Source organism: Aulostomus chinensis, chromosome 24, assembly GCF_037954235.1.
Source record: "Aulostomus chinensis isolate RoL2024-O1b breed Wild chromosome 24, RoL_Achi_v1.0, whole genome shotgun sequence".
NCBI lineage: Eukaryota > Metazoa > Chordata > Actinopteri > Syngnathiformes > Aulostomidae > Aulostomus > Aulostomus chinensis.
This window is the reverse complement of record NC_141343.1, coordinates 2,376,090-2,395,831: the sequence shown is the minus strand read 5'-3', so window position 1 is coordinate 2,395,831 and position 19,742 is coordinate 2,376,090.

Genomic DNA, 19,742 nt, shown 5'->3' with positions numbered 1-19,742 from the left:
AGCAGAGAGGGAGAGAACCACAAACCTAACCAAACATGGGTAAACTGAATAAACATTCTTGCTGACTAGTGATGGGTAGATGAGGCGTCATGAAGCGTCTTCACACATTGGCAAACTCTGCTGATACTGTGTTGATCCTGTGTCACTGAATACTGACACCTGCTGGACCTTAAAAATCCCTACAGGCAACCAAGCTGACAGACTCAACTGACACTGATTTGATGACCTCGTACATTCAATAATATAATTTAAGTCATTGTATTTTATATTGTCTTATTTCATGTCTTCATTCAAATATCTTTGATATTTTTAGATACGGTCAATAAATCATGTGAATATGTATCATAACGTGAAAATCTCAGTCAACGTGTTGTGAATGAGGATGCTTGTGGACTGGGATTTTTTTTTTTTTACAAATTTTATGAAAAAAATAAACTTTTTCCAAAATTTTGAAATTGAGTCTGTTAGGCTTTTTTGATCCAACCTCTCCAGCTGTAGAAAACACCTGCTCACACGGCACAGATGAGGCTGGAGGGCAGAGAAATTGTCAGGAAAGCTGGTAGAGGTTTGGATAGATTGTCTTTTGGTTGTCCCAGAATCTCAGGATCCTGGGACCTGGCAATATCGCCCTCTGCCAGGTATCTCTGCACCTCCTGGATGGCATCAGCTGCGGCACTTTTGGTCTGCCTGCCCACTTCGATGTCCCAATGTTGCCAAAGGTTATCTAAAAAACAAGTTGGCATTTTAGTACAAGATTTCCAAACAACAACAAACAAATAATGCTCAATAACATGCCTGAAGTGGGTGCAGACAGCTGTTGGGAAGACAGTCCCGGCTGGGGCTCATTTGTGCGTCCGATTAGACGCACATTCTGACCGCAGTCTCCTGACGGCCTCATTGCACTTGGAGGAACTGAGGAACCTGAGTGATTTAAATCTGGGGTCTAGAAGTGTTGCTCGGGGCAACACTCTTAATGACTCCAGACTGGAAGCAGTGGCTGTGACTCCAGGCTTCAGGTGTTCATGAAGGTGTGTGGCTGCCTGTGTGTGCAAGGTTGAAGCATTACGCTCTAGTGCAGGATAGAGCATTTTCATCATCGGGATGACCTTTGACCCCGACACTCGCCTCTCTTCAGACAACTCCACTGTAGCTTGATGGAAAGGAGCAAGCACAAGAAGTGTTTCTCCCATGATGGTACACTCATCAGCTGTAAGTGGAGTCCAGTCTGTTTGTAGAGAGGCCACAGACACCCCCACTGGTTCCCTCTCATCATGCAGCCTTGACAGCATTTCATACGTGCTGTTCCAGCGTGTTGGCACCTCATTGATGAGTTTCAGGGTCGGTCGTCCCATCTGTTGCTGCACTTGAGCGAGCTCGTCCTTGGCTGTAGTGCTTGATCTGGAGGAGGTGACAATGTGCCTCGCTTTGTGTCTGATGGATGCAAGTGTGGGGATGTTACGCACCAGTCTAGGGGTTTGGTGAGTGTAACATAAATGAGCCGACAACCGGTTTAGATGCAGGCAAAAGGTGAGTTTTGTTTATTATTATTCACCTCACAATAATACACAAGCACAGATTTAAAACAGCAGGACTTCAGGGTGAACCCAGGCCAACACAACAAACTCTCTCCCCAAAAGAAATCTAACTAAAACCTAAGCGAACAAAAAGAAACAGAAATACAATCAACTAAACCCAACCCTCTTCTAAAAGAAAAAAAAAAAAAAAACAGACCACAAATGGCAGTTCACCCCTACGCGTCGCTGTAACGTGCTGTGTAAAGTGAAGTGGTAGGCTAATATGTACAAGTGCTTGTTCACGTGACAAAGTGAAAGGCCGTCGGCCACCGATCAAAGACCAAACCGCACCAGTGGCTGCCGATCACACCACACGAAGCCTCACAACCATGTCAGACACCAAAGGCTCACCACTCTCCAACCTGAAACAAATGAAAAGGCAGGGATACAGAGCGCACAGGCAGGTCAGGCGACGGAGCGATGGGACACGTCTGCTGTCAAAAAGAGTCCCTGACAGACTGACAGTTCCAGGTTTAAAAGAAGACCACACCCCGCAGCAGCCAATCCGCCTCGACCACTCAGGAAACCACCAATGAGCGGAGAGCAGCACCTGACAAAGATTCTCAGAGAGAGGTCGTACTCTCACATAAGAAAAAAACAGTACAGTTTAAGAGAAGCTCCCAATATATACAGATTACGGCCGCAGCCGTAACAGGGGATCTGATCACATGATTTTCTAACAATAAATGGAGACTATGTGCAATACAAATTGAGAGCTGAATTTGGAGCTGTCTAGTGGATGCAATCAGGTTTGGTGCTGCTTCAGTCACAAGACACTTTACTTGATTGGTTATGGCCCAGTCCTCCATCATGCCCCTTTTGACTTGGGCCAAATTGTCAGCAGTGTGACTTTGTGGAAAGTATTGCACTCCCAACACAGATGTACACAACTGCTAATTCTCATTAACGCAGTGACAGGTCAGAGCCCAGGAAGCCTCCATGTTCACGGATGTCCACATGTCAGCTGTTATACTCACTGCCACAGATTGCTGGACTTCCATTTTCACTCCTTCCCGTTCCTCCTCATCCTTTTTGGCCACCATTTGTTTGACGGTCTGAAAATTACACCAAGTCAAACCAAAAGCAAATCAATATATTTAAAATTAAAGATTAAATCAACAGGATATATCAACTGCTACTTTCCACAGAAAACCTTTCTGGTTGGCAAAACATGAGGGCTCAGGGACCTGAAGCAGTTCCCTGAACCCTTCACTCTCAACAGTGCTGAGGGGCTGGCAGTCCTTCAGGATGAAATTCAGCAGAGCCTCATCCAGCATCTGCTTCCTGGAAGCTTGATGGTTCAAAATGAAGAATCAATTCATAGGAATTAATTATCAATAAAGCAACTGTGAGTGAGTTGTAGAGTGGCTGTAGACCTGAGTTGATCCTGGGTGGATCTGGGCCTTCATTCTCATGCCTGGCCCTATCATGCCTCAGCATTGAAGAGGTGCTCCTGTTTAAATAGGAGAGTTCTGTCGAACAAATGCGACATTGAACCTGCAGAAAACAACATGAACAGTAAACTAAGAGTCCATTTGAATATAGATCAAGTGGAAACTCTGAGAGGAACAGGATGAAACAACAAGGATATTAAAACAAACACCTTATTTTTTGACGTGAGATCAAAATGGTCCCACACGGCAGAAACCTCTCTCTTGGCTTGGGGCTGCGCCATCATTCTTGGTGAATTGAACGATGATCAGATCAGAGATTCTTTTGGCCGATACATCCCATTGACAGATGCGCTTCCTTATAAACAGTTTGGTGCCTCAGTATCAGTTCCAAACAGTGCCAGCATCGGTCACGTGACTTTCTTAAAGCAATACGCGCACCGACACGTGGTTTTGCTCTATGAGCTCAACGCATGCGCCGACGCATCGGTGTTGCCGGTCCCATCACTATTGCTGACTCATGTGTGTGTGTGTTATATTATTGTAGGGAAAGGATATGAAATATGTAGAAATGTCCAGCGGGGTGCGAGCACTCACCACATAAGTGGAGGGGAAGCATGTATTTGTGAGTGAACCACTTCAATGTGACCAGGCCTTTGTCACATACATGTCGCCATCCGCTGGTGAATTGAATTCATAACAGTCAGTTCTTGAGGAGATGGAGAAATACTGAGGAAGTCTATGACATGCTTTTGTTTGTGTTGAAAGTTTCAAATATCAGTCTGTTCCATCCTGAAAGGAGTGTGTTTTCTTAGGACTGTAGACCCGACATCATGACAAGTTTGGATTGAGTTTACTTTGTTTGGCCAAAGCCAAAATACCGCATCTACAGGAGGCCGACATTTGTTTTTGCCAGTAAAGGTCAAGTTAAATGACATGTATGGTCATTTTGTACCTATAATAAATTTAGATGGGGAGAAGGGTGTGTGTGTGTGTGTGTGTGTTGGGGGGGGGGGGGCAGTCTTCCAAATAAAATTTCACGTTTGGCCCCAATTTGGTCCGGGGCGGCCCTGACGTTGACAAATCAAAGATTCCATGTCATGATTATAGATTAATATGCATCACTCATTACATCATCACTGCCCTGAGTTGCCTCATCAAGTTGTGATGACGGCTGCCAGGACGTGATGTTCATGTGTTGTTGTGCTCCATTCCTATCAAAGTCCATTGAGGAATCTGGTTCATAATAAACTCTCGAGTCCACCTGGTCACTGAGAACATAAACATCCTGACAGTGCGCTCTGCAGCGGGGCGTCAGGGCCTCCACCAGCAAGGTGTCCTGAGTCCCTTGTGGAAGGTGGAGCCCAGGTGTTGGAGGATGACTGCGAGATGATCAAGAGGAAGAGTGGCACTTTTGAATGTGAGGAGATGGGACAGAAGGGCAGCTGGCAAGCAGTGGTTGGATGAATGAGACGCACTGGGAGGCCAAAGGACAGAAAAGAGGCCTGACTGAAGGGAGGGACTGTGATTGGACCGGCTCAGTCTCAACGTTGAACTACAGGAAACTTCAGTTCCTCAATCGTTTTTACGTCTGTGAAATGACATTGACTGGTGATAAGATCAGATCTGATGCCAGGAGTTTTTGAATGGAGTCAGAACAATCAGAGCTGGTGTGGCACCATTTGAAAAGGGAAATAAACAGGCTTTCCAACAGTATTGGACTTGTTGCCAAGAAGCACTGTTACAACAAGGAAATAATCTACCAAACACAAATGTCCATACTTCTTTGTGCTGAGTTGATTTAGTTTGAAGCTAACAATGGCTAACAGCTCATGTCGTCCCATCACTGACCCACGGTAACAGGGTCAGATAGGGACAGGGTCAGGGGAATAGTTTGGTGAGTTACTCAGGTTAATGGCTCACCATCAAGGGCGAACACATCCTTCGGCTCAGACCGTTCTATGACAGGAATGTTAGCTTGTGTCACAACATTGGCGTCAATAAAATTGTCCTCGGCCCCGCAGTCAATAAGAACTTGGAGAGGTAGAGTGTCATGTGACCATTGTAGCATACCTTGAATCTGGATGCATTTGAAAGGATCTGGAGGATTGGAAGTCTGGCTCACCAGCGCCCTCCTGTCAGCTGATGAGCCTGTCCTTTTGGCAAGGCAGGACACTTGGCGAGAAAATGGCCCTCCTGGTCACAATAGATGCACAACCCCAGTCTGAGACAACTTTGACACTCCGCAGCAGTAAGCTTCATTCGTCCTATCTGCATGGGTTCCCCCTGGTTTGAGGACGAAGGTGGAGAGGAAACAGCTGTACGGTCGCCAGTGGGATCCAGAAGAGACGAGTGGCGAGCCATGATTGTTCTCTGGTGGAGGGAAAAGGAATTTGGGCTCTCTGCCTACCGACTCTCTCCCTCTGCCTTCCCCGTAACAGTTATCCAGGCGAACAGCTCAGCCAATCAACTCCTCTGAACAGGTAGTTTTGTCTCTGGCTGCTACTTCATCCTTAATCTCGTCAGATAACCCTTTCAAAAATACTCCTTGCAAGGCCACTTAATCCCAGCCATACAGCGGCTAAAATGAGAGTTCTTTCCCTGAAGGAGAGAGAAGAGCTGGCTACTGGCCTCTTTACCTCAGACTGGGGGTCAAAAACCTTGTACATTTGAGGAGGAACAAGCCTGAAAATCTGAACACAGAGGGATTATTTACAGAGACAACTAAAGCCCAGGTGGAAGCTTCTCTCTCATCAAACTCATGACAAATGCTGCTTTAGCTTGATCAGTAGCATACGTGTGAGACTGCTGTCTAAACACCAATGAACACTGGTGTAAAAATTGTCTGCATGTCCCTAAATCACCTGAGTACCTAGCAGGAGTAGGGATGAAAGGTTCCCGGGCCGATGGAGGAGGAGCCGCAGGTGGTGTGGCAGCTGTAGGAGGAGACGTGAGAAAGCTGAGTCATCACGTTCACCATGCGGCTGTTGAGCTGCGTCACACTGGTAGACAGTTGCTGAAGAGACTCCATCAGCTTCCGAAGAGACGACTCATGCTGGCCAATTAAGGCACCTTGAGTAGACAATGCTTGTTTAAAATGTTCCGTCTCCGCTGGGTCCATTTTGTGGCCAGATAATTCTGTTAAGGTTTGTTTCAAAACGAATATCTGGACCAGCAATTAAATGAAGGAGATGTCTTTTACATGACATTGTTCTCTTTTGTCTGTAAATATGTACATATGTGAACACGTATATTCATGAGCTTGTGGTGGTGTGGCCCGGATTGAGGTGATCGTCCAGTGGAGCAGTGACCAGACAGGAGGCTTAGGAACTCAAATACCAAAGCTTACATTCTCGTTTATTCATGCATGAGAGAGAAGTTCCAACCCACTCATGGAGCATCAGACGTCCTCTGTTGTTCTGAGAAACTGTCAGGTATTTATACATCTCTTCACATTCACTGGGGAGGGGGCATGCAGACTGGGGTCAAACACAGGTGAGGACCAAAAGTTGAAAAGAGTCCCTGGCCACTTGTGAGGTGGTTAGACAGGTTGGAGCCAAATGGTTCCTGTCACTCCGCGGTGAGGTTGTGGGTGTTTGTCTCTTCACTTCCTGTTTTATTGTGAAAGATTGACTCTCCTCTCGTTTCAGGTCACTTGCCCTTCCTCCTGTGCCAGTCTGATTGTCTGCCCCGCCCTGATTGTTTCCACCTGTGTCTCCTTACCTTGTGTTGAAATGGTCTTTGGTTGCGTCCGAATTGCCAAGCAGCAACCTACATCCTACTGCTACAACCTACTTCCATCGTCATCTTCCACTTATTCCTTACTAGTAAGGGTTGCGGGGGGGCTGGAGCCTATCCGAGCATCTACGGGCGAGAGGCGGGGTTCACCCTGGACAGGTCACCAGTCCATCGCAGGGCCAACATCCAGAGACGAACAACCATTCACACTCACATTCATACTTACGGTCAATTTAGAGTATCAATCAGCCTCGTCCCCAAATTGATGTCTTTGGACGGTGGGAGGAAGCTGGAGTACCAGAGAGAACGCATGCAGGAACAGGGAGAACATGGAGACTCCACACAGAAAGATCCCGTGCCCGAGCAGGGACTCGAACCCGGAACCTTCTTGCTGTGAGGCCACAGTGCTGACCACTGCCTTCTCTAGCCTTCTTCTACAACCTAAACACGGCGGCACCATTCAGACACCCTAAGATTGGTGGTGAAGCACGACCTCTGCTGGCAGAGCACTGACACCGCAATTAGGTAGACAGCACCAACGAAAGCCCCACCTGCTGGCCTGATTTTGTACTGCACTCCACTCTGAACACCCCTTTAACTCATTCTCTATTATTAAGCACATGAACGCACCTGTAAAGGTGTGTTCACACCGCGTCACGTTTGGTGTGAACACACCTTTAGTCATCACCAATGACTATAAATGTTCGTGTTGCATGAGAATGGGAGACTGTTGGTGGCGTAAACTTGGCTTGCGGGTCCACAAGTTTTTAGGGGATGAAGAAGAAGTCCACGGTGCATTGTGGGCCATAGGTTGCTCCGTAGGATGCACCTGAACCGACCTACAATGTGGGCGTGTTTAGGCTGCAATTCCGGTTGCGAAGTAGGTCGCTACTTGCGCCAGTTGTGGTTTCAGACAGCCTACGACCGACTCTGAGACCTACGATCAGACCGACTCTGCAATTCGGACTCAGCCTTTGTCTCCCTTTGTCCTGTGCCAGAGTGTTTCGTCCTTGTGCGTTCACTCCAGCCCATTGATCCACAGTTCTTGCCACAGCCTCTGCCTTGTTGACGCAGCTGTGCCTGTTGTTTTGTGTTCATCTGCCCCTGAGAGAGTTTTTGGTTGTAAGATCTGTACGTTAGTCTAGATTTTGTTGATAAGTTTGCAGCCCTTTGCTTTCCTCTGCTTGGAGTGATTTTTTTTGTTGGTTAACTTTCATAGTTTTAGGCCTCCAGTTTTCAAGAGTGTTCTTGTTATTAGTGAGTTTCCTTTATTCTGGTTTTTTCCTCTGCAGCTGGAGAGATTTTCATTTATTGGTAATATTTAATAGCCTTTGTGTTTTCCTCCTTGATTGGAGGGATTTTCATTTTGTCTAAGTTTTATAGCTCTGAATAGATCAGTTAAGTTCTCATAGCCCATTGATTTCTCTGCTTGGAGTACAAGACAATAAATATCCCCTTGCCGTGAACTCTGTGTCCGAGCCTGGTCCTGTCAGTTCCAGTCTCTAGAACCAGCAGAGACAACCATCAATCTGTCACCCAGAAGCCACAGAATAAGTTTTCTTAGACTTTCACAACCAGACCATAAGGTAGACATGTTGGCACCTGGTTGGTCCTTCCACATACATTTATAAAGCCAGCATATGAACATCCTTCCTGACCTTTTATGGAAAAGCACAGAGACTAACAGGTCTAAAATAGTTCAAGCAGGTTATATATTTCTTAGGAACTCCACAGTTCATAGGCGTTATACGTTAGCAGTCGCTCATTACTTGGTAACTCACATCTAATAAAAAAAGAATACATCAACATAATGAAGGAAATGCATGACCAAATCAAGGAAAAAGCAAGCTTCTACAAGGTGTTGGTACGTACATTTAACTCCATCCGGTCACTTGTGAATGTGTGTACAGACAGGACATTGACATCAACAGATGATTGTTCATCACTGAGAGAGAAGGGGAGGATTAAACAAGCATCTGCTTCTTCCTAGTCCTGTTCAAACAGGTGACGTTAACATTGGTTTTGTTGTCTTGACCATTTTGATTTGTTTTTGTTTTTCTCATGTTTGAAATAAAGCCTTCATTGATTCATTCAAAATGACACATAGAATTTATCCAGCTAAAAAAAAAACACGAGAGATTTAAAACTGAAATTGAATCCTCTTGTCATTTCTGTGGCTTGTGTGAAGAATCCATTGAACACTTAATTTATCACTGCCTGTATCATCACCATCCTGTCTTGTTCCTGTGTGGTCATGTCCTGTCCTCCTGTGATGACCTCATGTGTCCCACCTGTTTCACTGCACCACCTGTGTCTCGTTTGCCCCGAGTGTTTAACCTCCGTGTTTCCCTTTGTGAGACATCTGCAAAATAAATCTAGATTTATTTGAAGAAATGAGGAAGAATTTTCAGGCACAAGCAACTTAAAAGTTGTATTCAGTTGTTGGATTTCCATTTATTTGATTCAGAAACAAGTAGAAAATTAACAGGAAAAGTCTACAAAATTTGACAAGAATCCTATCAGGTAGACGCTCTGCTGCAATCCAGAATACGTCTGGAACCAGGAGCTGAAGAGACATGACATGAATTTAAGATGGAGGCAAAGTTGGACCTCAACAAGAGATATTACAGCCAAAGACAATTTACCTTTCATTCAAATTAAAATAATGTATACGGAGCTTATTGCACGAGAGATGAAGTTCATAAATATGAGACAAACATGTCATGGAATTGTCCTCATTGTGGAACGACAGATTCCTTAATTCATGCGTTTTGGGATTGTTCACAAGATTGCACGTACACAACACACACGATTGGGTTAGATATGGAACACTGGCTGTCGGAAGTGTTGGGGGCAACATTTTATTTGAATCCCTCACGTTGTCTGTTTCAAGATACGTTCCATGTTACCGGTCGGTACCCATACAGATGGATTCTAGTTTTTTCATCAGTTATACTGAAGACTCTGACACTCAGAGAGCCGGGCTCCTGTTTGAACACAGAAAAGGTAAAAGCCACTGAAAAGAACGAATCAGTTCAATCTGAAGTTGTGTGGGGAAGGTGTGAGGAACCTGGATGAGTCAAAGGAAAAGGTGAGCTTGAAGAAGAACCTTGGTGGGGGGCTACTGTTTGTCATGTTTGGTTCGTGTAGTAAGATGCTGCCCTGAAGTTGGACTGATACGATGGACGTATGCGTTCATTTCTGGTTTTCTATTCGAGCTGATCAGATCCACAGATGTTGAGCGAGTCTGTTGGTGGGGTAAATGTGTGTTTTTGTGATTGCGTTGGTTTTTGGATTTTATCCTTTATGTTTTTGTGTTGTGTTTCTTTTGTTTGTACACTTTAAGAGTGTGGGTCCTTTGTTTGCGGATGTGAAAATGTCAAAATGAAATTGTAGAAAAAAGGAATTGTCAGCAGTTTAAAGGAAGAAAAACACAATGACGTTGAAAGATTGTGCAGTTTTGACTGTAGGCTTTTACCTTGTATCAAATTTTAGATTTTTTTTAAGGTTTTTTTGAGTTCAGAGTGGTGGGGAAAAGTCTGTGACTAAATTTCTTTTGGTGCTCTTTACCGTCTCACTGTTGCCTGATGGACCTTCATGATGAAGGAAGGCCTCGCCGGTGAGCTTCTACATCAGACCAAGGAGAGTTGAGTTCATTTGTCTCTCCATCAATCACTTAAACTTCATTTGTAGACATTTTCACGCAAATAAACATGCAGCAAAAAGTGAATCACTTCAGCTATTGAAAAAAACCCACTCCTCCCACCTCCCACATGTATTCGGTGTGTAACAATTCATCGACTACATCAATGTATCGTTCTACATTCCTGTGATCCCACTACATCGATCTGTGCTCGTCTAGTTGGCCTTCCCGATGACATCTTGATTGTTACGACCGGCTCTAGGCCAAAACTTAGTAGCGGCAAATCACATTTACTAAAGTAACCAATCAACCGTATGAGGAGTGGAAGTCAGTATCAGGAGTGTAGGCCAGTGGATGGATGTGATGGTCAACGTGTGGTGCATGGTGTTGGTGTGAAACAAGGAGAAACAAAACAACAGCGCGCAAAAGGGAGACAGCAATGCAGAGCAGGCGTCTGGGAAGGCGGGGTTAAATAGGCCTAACTGGGAAGACTGGTCAGGTGCTCCCAGTCAACCTCATGACCTGGCTGCTTCAGACCTGCAAAGACAGAAACACACCCGCCAACGCTACCCTGCACTCAGGACACTACATAGGACCCAGGCCTGGGGCCGTCACAGGATCCAAATGATTTTAATATGTAATCAATCGATTGTATCGATGCCAGGAAATGAAGACACGAGACTGAAGCACAGCAGAATTTGTATCAATCTGTTTTTAGTGCTTTACTGACAAGGACATTAAACATGACTTGATTTACTCTGTCTGTCGGTGACATCATGGCCATGCACCAGCAGCAGCGTGAATTTCAGAACAACCAAGCGTAGCACGGTGGATGACAGAGGAGAAGCTGGCGAGCGAGAAATGATCGAGTCACACTTGCGGTCCGGTGTGGAAACACTTTGACTTTTGCAAAGACGGAGCTTTTCTAAATAAGTCGCTTGCTGTTAAGAGGATATGTCAAAGAAAAAGTAGCAGGTAAACCTGCTGTTGAAATGTTGGTTGGACTTTGTGTTTTTTGATTGAAAACGAGAGCAGAAAAGGAAAACCTTGTTGATTTGGCCTTAAGTGTTGGATGAACTTGTATATTTGTCATTCTGGTTGCTCCCCTCTTGTTTCATGTTATTTTTAGGAACTGAGTTTCTTATTCTATGCCCACAATCTGTCAGACGGCTGAGCCAACAGACATCAATGTCACGTTCCGAGCAAGGGGTGAAGATGCAGCGTTCAAAAGGACGACAATGTTTATTGAGGCAGGAAACAACAGAAGACCACGTAAAGGGAACAAAGTAACAAAAATATCCCAGCAGCCTTCAGGGGAGAGGCGGGGTTCACCCTGGACAGGTCACCAGTCCATGGAAGGGCCAACACATAGAGACAGACAACCATTGGCTCTCCCAGTCACACCTACGGTCAATTTAGAGTCTGGATTAACCTGGTCCCCTCTTGATGTCTTTGGACTGTGTTGGCCATTTTGAAACTCAGCCATTACACATTTGTCTTGCTTGTGTTCACATGACTATGGCGTGTGCACTCCTGGCAACTTCATCAGACTAAACCTGACTTTTAAAATGTTGTTGACTCTAAGACAGCTGCTGATATTGAGGCGGTAGTGGGTGTTGGTACAAGGAGCATCATATTGAGGTGTCTGATCGTTTGTCAGCCCAACTCACAAGCATCCGATGGTCCAAATATTCAGAACACCTGTCACTGCACTGCTCTCCACACCAACAGCAACACCCACTATCATCTCAGGAAGCATCAAGAAGGTTCTCTGGCAGTGTCAACATTTACAAAGGAATACATTTATTGAAGCAGAACTCATGGTAGGGCTGTTCTTGGTGAGCATTACAGGGAGTCAGATCCTTCAGCTATCAGGCTCCCCTCCTGTGGAACCGTCTCCCAGTTTCGGTCCAGGATTGCAGACACCCTCTCCACCTTTTAAGAGCAGACTTAAGACCTTCCTTTTTGATCAGGCTTATAGTCAGGACTGCTTAGGCTGGCCCTTAGATGTGCTGCTATAGGCTTCGACTGCCAGGGGATCTCCCATGGTGCACTGGGCTTCTCTCTCCTCCTCCTGTACTCATACGTGTTACGAACTCTTCTTCTTCTACGGAGCCTTCAGGCTCCCCTCATCCCAGATCCCGGGTGCTGCTGTAGGAGGCTACAGACCTGAAGAGGCTCAAGCTGCCACCCGTAGCTCCACCTGCTCACGTCCCCGTCTGTCCATCAGTCTCTCCTCCTTACTCTCTCTCTTTATCTCTGTCACAGCATTCAGCACACCTCCGTGTTTGCTGCGCCGCTTCACAGGAACGGGCGTCCACTCAGGCACGCAGGTCTCCATCACTCCAACCTCCAAACTCACCTGTCACTTCACCTGTCGCACCCAACTCACCTGTCTCTTCACCTGTCTCACCGAAAACACTTTTCATCTCACCTGTCGCACCCAGATCACCTGTCTCCTCCACCACCTCACCTACCTCATTACCCTCCCTCTCACCTGACATCTCCACTACCTAACCTGTCTCCCCCACTACCTCACCCGTGTCACCTATCTTCCCAGTCTCACTCCCCCCCTCCTCACTCACCTCCCTGTGCTCGCTGCACTCCACCTGCCTCTCTCTTTCTGCTCCGTTTCGCTGTGCCGTGGCGGGAGTCCGACGCTGTGCCGCAGGTACAGGTTTGTCAGCGGCTGCCACCGCCACCGCCCCCGGCTCCAAGCCCTGCGGGGTGGGCCCCGCCTCAACCGAGGCGGCCCGATTCAGACAGGCTCTGACAAGGTTTCCCTCCTCCCCACAGCTGAAGCATTTTAACAGGGAGGAGGTGGCGAATAGTGGGTAGTCCACCGGCACCGTCCACCGGCACCATGAAGCGAAAGTTAAAGTCCTCGGCTCTGTTGTTTAATATCATGAACACCTGTCTGCGATGAGACATGACCAGTTTAGAAAATGGTGACTTGCACCCAGAAAGCACCTTTCTCATGGGAGACACCACCTTCCTATGGCGGGACAGCTCACTGATCAGAAAACTATCGCTTATGAACGGCGGCACGTTGAACAGGGTGATCTGGGTCGCAGGCTGCGTCAGCGGCAGCACCGGTTCGAAAAGCCCATTCACTGTGATCCCCGTTTCCACCAACCTGTTCGCCTGCTCCACCTTCTAGGAACGTCGTAGTAAGAAGTACCACCGCTTTGTTCATCCGTGCAGTGGACTTTACGGTGCTGTGCCCGAACAGCTCCTCCAAAGCCAACGCCAACTCCTGCAGCATTTGACAACGGGAGCTGAGCAGGAACGTCCTCGTCTCCACCGGCTGAATCCTTGTCTGCGTCAGACACATATCTGCTTCCTGCAGACACATTTAACACACACGCTAATCGACTCTTTTAATTGTCTGCGGTTGAACAAAGCCCACAGGGTTGTGGAGCTAAGTTATATTTCTGCAGAGGCGGTCGTTACCTTTCAGTTCCAGATTCAGTCAAAGTCTTTTCCGAAGAAAGACTGGGTATGGAGGCCAAGCACCAGTAGAATTTGGGCAACAGGACTCTGCAGGTCCATCATGAACCTGATCTGAAGATACAACAAGAGGTTAAGTCACAGTGACTCTTCACATGGAGGACTTTTGACCCATGACTTCTAGATTCACTTCCATCAATAAATTTGAGACCTCAACAAGAGCTTCTCTATCAGATAACTGTTCAAACTTGACATCCTCAGACTGGAGGACAGTAAAGGATTCTCTCAATTGAGTGACTATCACATCCATAAAGTAACCTCAGATGAACTGGAGAACATTGACTCAGAACAAGTTAAATCATGAAATTCTGCTAGTGACTTCCTAGGTGCCGGTATTCTCAGGGGGCTCCAGGGGCTCAGAGAACTAAAAGGGTGTTTAAGCACCTCACATGGAGTTCTTCTTGAGGCAGTTTCAGCTGGAGCATCCTTTTTAGGGCATCTAGAAAAGAAACATCTTGGCCACCAGCAAACTGAAACAGCTGATCAACAGGATGCAGGAACCTTAGCTGAAACAAACAATAATCAAGGTCTGATGCATCCTCAACTACCTCCAGAGTTTCTGAGCTTCAGAAAAAGACTGGATACTTAAAAAAGAGCAGCCGACAGCGGGAGCCGGGCAAGAATGTCCTTGTCTCCACCGGCTGAAACCTTGTCTGCGTCAGACACATATCTGCTTCCTGCAGACACATTTAACACACACGCTAATTGACTCTTTTAATTGTCTGCGTTTGAACAAAGCCCACAGGGTTGTGGAGCTGAGTTATATTTCTGCAGAGGCGGTCGTTACCTTTCAGTTCCGGATTCAAAGTCTTTTACTAAAAAAGACTGGGTATGGAGACCAAGGACGAGCAGAATTTGGGCAACAAGACTCTGAAGGTTCATCATGAACCTGATTTGAAAATACAAAGAGGTTAAGTCACAGTGACTCTTCACATGGAGGACTTTTGACCCATGACTTCAAGATTCACTTCCATCAATAAATTTGAGACCTCAACAAGAGCTTCTCTATCAGATAACTGTTCTAACTTGACATCCTCAGACTGGAGGACAGTAAAGGCTTCTGTCAATTGAGTGACTATCACATCCATAAAGTAACTTCAGATGAACTGGAGAACATTGACTAAGAACAAGTTATATCATGAAATACTGGTAGTGACTTACCAGGTGCTGGTGTTCTCAGGGGGCTCCAGGGGCTCAGAGAACTAAAAGGGTGTTCAAGCACCTCACATGGAGTTCTTCTTGAGGCAGTTTCAGCTGGAGCATCCTCCTTAGGGCATCTAGAAAAGAGACATCCTGGCAACCAGCAAGCTGAAACAGCTGATCACCAGGATGCAGGAACCTGAGCTGAAACAAACAATAATCAAGGTCTAGTGCATCCTCATCGTTAAATCATTCAATCCTGGTCGTGATTTACTAGGTACTGGCTTTCTCACAGGGTTCCAGGTCACTCATAGAATTATAAATAACTTAACTATGTGTATTTTTTTGCACCACATTAATTTTCAACTACATATTAAAAAAAACGTGTGTCCATGACAAATAGTGGTCTTCAATCTTGTATCCTTGCCGATAGTTCCTTCTTTTCTTGTGTCATTCTTTCATTTTGCAAGATCATAGACAGGATTCTAAGATAACAGTGAGAATTTCTAGATTAAAGTCAGGATGGCAGCATCACAGCCGGGATTCAGAGCTGACAGCCAGTTTGACAGACAGGTGAATGTAAGAATTTTTGAATCTCTGATGCTGTGATACCCCGTTGCTCTGCCCTTCAAACAACAGGGATGTGAGTCTGATGGGAGTGGAGGCAAATGAAGTCAGTGGGTTTCTTAGCATTTTGTTCCTGAACCAGTGGTTTCTCGTCCACCATGTCAACTTGGACAAATCCATGATGACATTTTGTGTTTGATTCCAATGCAACACACATGGTCATCAAGAACGTAGATATTTTTTTCACGTGTGATCACAAGAACCTTTATTTCCTCGAATGTTTATTTGTGAAAAATAATAACACTTGCAAACCCTTGTGACTAACAACTAAAAAATAGCATCATAAGAAAAACATGAACTATCGTCTCACAGTTGAACCTATTTTAAAAGCGCCAACTGATTTTTTCTCAGCTCTGCCAGTAGTTTGTATGCTGCAGGAAGGAGATCATGGACGTTCATGAGTAAATGATAGCGGTTTTACAGCAACATTGTCAATAACAACAAGCATCACGCACAGACAATCTAACGATACAGGTTCACGCCACAAACAGCCACCCAGTAGAAGCAGATACAAACATGGAGCTCCTCAAAAAACAAAGTGACTAAGTTTGTATGCTGAGGTGACATCGGGACATAACATCAGTTACGTCACAATGATGTTTTTCCCTCCTGCGTCACTCACGTTGACTGTGGAATGTAGGAAGACCCAGCCATGCATCGTTAGCTGGAAGCTAACTGCGGCTAACGGCAGTGGGACTGTGCTGGAATGTTCCGTTGTGCTTGCTCACGGTAGCGTCCCGCTGGTGGTTGGAGTCTGGTCCTCCTCTCATCGCTGGCTGACAGACTGAGGCTTCATTACCCCTCATGTTCCACCTCGCTCAGTGGGAAAGAACCCTGGAGGCCATTGTTGTGACGCTGCACTTCCCCAAGGAGCTCAAACTCCCCACCTCCTTTATTGTCCTGGCTTCTTCTTCTCTGGTCGCCTCCACAGAATTACCAGAGTCAGCACCAACCTCTTATCCACAGGCAAATTCGCTCTGATGTGTCTGATACTACAACATTCTAGTGTGCATTTGAAACTCAGAATGTAACAACTTCAATGGAACAAAAGTTCATCGTGTAATAACGGCTCATAATGTCATAAAATCATTAGCGCATAACATAATGACATCTTTGCTCATAATGTAACAATTTATTACATTATGAGCCCAACTATGTAGCCACTCATCGTGTAATAACGGCTCATAATGTAGCAATGGCTGCTACTGTGAGAAAAGTGCTGCATCATCACCATTTTTTACCACTGCCATTCCTGCAGGGTGAAACGTCGCACTTTCACCTCTCTGATTGTCTGTCTGGATGGAAGCAGAATCACAAAATGTCTGCAAAACCTGCTGGAGCATCAAGTCCATAACGACCACACCTGCGCACAGACTACTGAGAATTCACTGACAGGCAGAGGCCTGTGTTGGACTAGGATTTGGACATAGGTGGCGCTAAAGTAACAGGCTGGATTAGGGAACAGGGAGGGGGACTGGAGTTCACTTTGTCACGACCCGGCTCATAAGCCATGACAAAAAGTGGAGATACAAAGTAGTGGATCAAAAAAGGAAATTAATTTATTGAAGGAAATTAATTTATTGAAGAAGTGAGCAGCAACATAAATGTCTTCAAGGTATGAGGTGTGTCAGTCAGTATCATCAGTGTGTCTGTGGATGGATGAGTGGAGGACAGTGAGTGTGGAGTGTTGGATGGAGCAACCCTCACCTAGTAAGTAGGCCCAAGCCAACCAAACAGAAACATGTCAGGATCAAGAGAGAAGGACCAGAAGTGCTGAGAGGACGGTTCTTCAATACTCCACTGGGAGACGGGACAGGTGCTCCCAGTGGCACCAGTGGCCTACCAGCAGGATACCTGCAAGACAAACAAAACACACACACACACACACACACACACACACACATGCCAGGCCCTGCTATACAAAAGGCCGTCACAATGTAGTTTGAGAGCATTTTACATTCATCCATCCATTTTCTTCCGCCGATCCTGTTAAGGGTCGTGGGGGGTGGAGCCTATCCCAGCAGCTTTCGGGTGAGAGGTGGGGTTCACCCTGGACAGGTCACCAGTCCATTGCACACTCGCAGCCACGCCTACGGTCAATTTAGAACATCCAATCAGCCTCGTCCCCATTTGCATGTCTTTGAAACGGTGATACTGCAGCACTTTTCTCACAGTAGCAGCCATTGTTACATCATGAGCTGTTATGACATCACGAGTCGCTACATAGTTGGACTCATAATGTGATCAGTTGCTACATTATTACATCATGCGTAAAGACGTTATTACGTCATGCGCTCTTCATGAGCCGTGACTACATTATGAGTTGCTACCTGTGGTCCAACAGCAACCACATGCACATTCCAGCGGTGCTTCTCCAGCGCTGTGTGGCACCTGTGTCATACCTGTGCTGCAGCCTGCGACGACCACAGCACCACCTGCATCTATGGTAGGATCTGGTGTCCTGGATGAGTCCTGTGGGTGTCCTGTTACCAAAGGGGATTCCAACAGAGCTTCTGATGAGCCACTGGTTTCACATACGGCTCCACCGTGATGGATGAGGGCACTGATATTAAAGGCACCAGCCAGTTTCCTGTACGTGAATATATATTTAGAACATAATTTAGATAAGAGCAGGGGTGAAAGTGAGCCGGAACGCAGTTCCAGTAAAATATTCATGCCCGGCACGGCGATCCGTTAAAAAAAAGGAGGAGAAGGGAGCTGTCAAAATCCATATTAATTAAAGAAAACGACGTCTGAAGGCGGTTTCACTCTGAACTCTGAACGTTACCAGCATCGTTAGTTTTGATTGGTTCAAACCACACGTGTTCTGCTTTCACGGAACGAAAAAAAGAGAAAGAAAACAGAACGGAGGGCAAAATCAAAGACCTAGGCTGCTGGCTACCTGCTTTGGCACAATGCAACGTAAAATAAGTGACATGTTTAAGCGACAATGTGACAGAGTTGAAGAAGCAGGAGAAAAAGTGAGAAAAATTAGACCCCCGGAAGATTCAGACTCAGAGCCACTCCTTGATGAGAGTGAGTTCCAGGGAGAGACTGTCTGAGGAGTCTGCCAGTGAGGACCTACAGGAAGAAGAAATCATTGAGTGATACTGATGACCTATTGTTTCATGTCTGCATGTCTGCCTGTTCCCTGCTGTCAGCACTGTAGTGGGCAGTTACTGCAAAAAGAAGTTTTCAAAGCATTTCCAGGGGTGGTGTGGGAAGGGTGGGGCTATGGGGGCTGCAGTTGTGTGGGGAACAGACACCCGAAAAGTGGAATAAAAATCACCCAAAACCAATTAAAAACCATAAAACTTCAGCGCGGCGGCCCGTTTTTTTTTTTTTTTTTTTAAACATGAGGGTACAGTTCCGGCAAGACTTTTAAGCTCCTTTCACCCCTGTGTGTGTGTGTATATATTAGGGATGCACCGATATGTAAATTTTGGCAGATACCAATATTAATATTGCTGTTATGACGAGAACCGATGTTTATAAAAACTATTTTTTCATAAATCATTTTCTGTTACCAGGATTTTTAAGAGAAATTTTAATTTTTAATTTATTAATGCTATTTATTCATTAATGGTCCTCATTCATTAATTTACTTTACTAAGTTATTCTATGACATGCAGTGAGATAAGGAATAGAAAATATTGAATGATTAACTCTTAAACCCTAAAAAATATACTTAAAAATTGACCTAAAAACTTATAAAATTTAACTTTAATTTCATGTTCACGTATCACTTATTTTGATGTGTGAACAGATGTTTTGGAGAATGAAACCTTAGTCACTGACAGAGGGATTAAAAGGATTTTGAAATACATGTCCCAGTGTCTAGATTTTAAAATTAATGCAGAATATTTAATTTATTAATTCTACAGTCTTTGCTTCTGCAATGGTTCTCATTCGTCCATTTACTGTGCTTTGTTATTCTATAAAAAGCAGTGCAATGAGGAATAAATGATATTGAATAATTAACTCGAAATTCCTTAAAAAAACTCTCTATAAAATATTTGTTTATATATTTTTTTTGTTTGTGTAAACTTCTGACTTGGGGAGAAACAGAATTTTCATTTCATTTCCAGATATTTGTTTAAACGTATACTTCCTGCCATG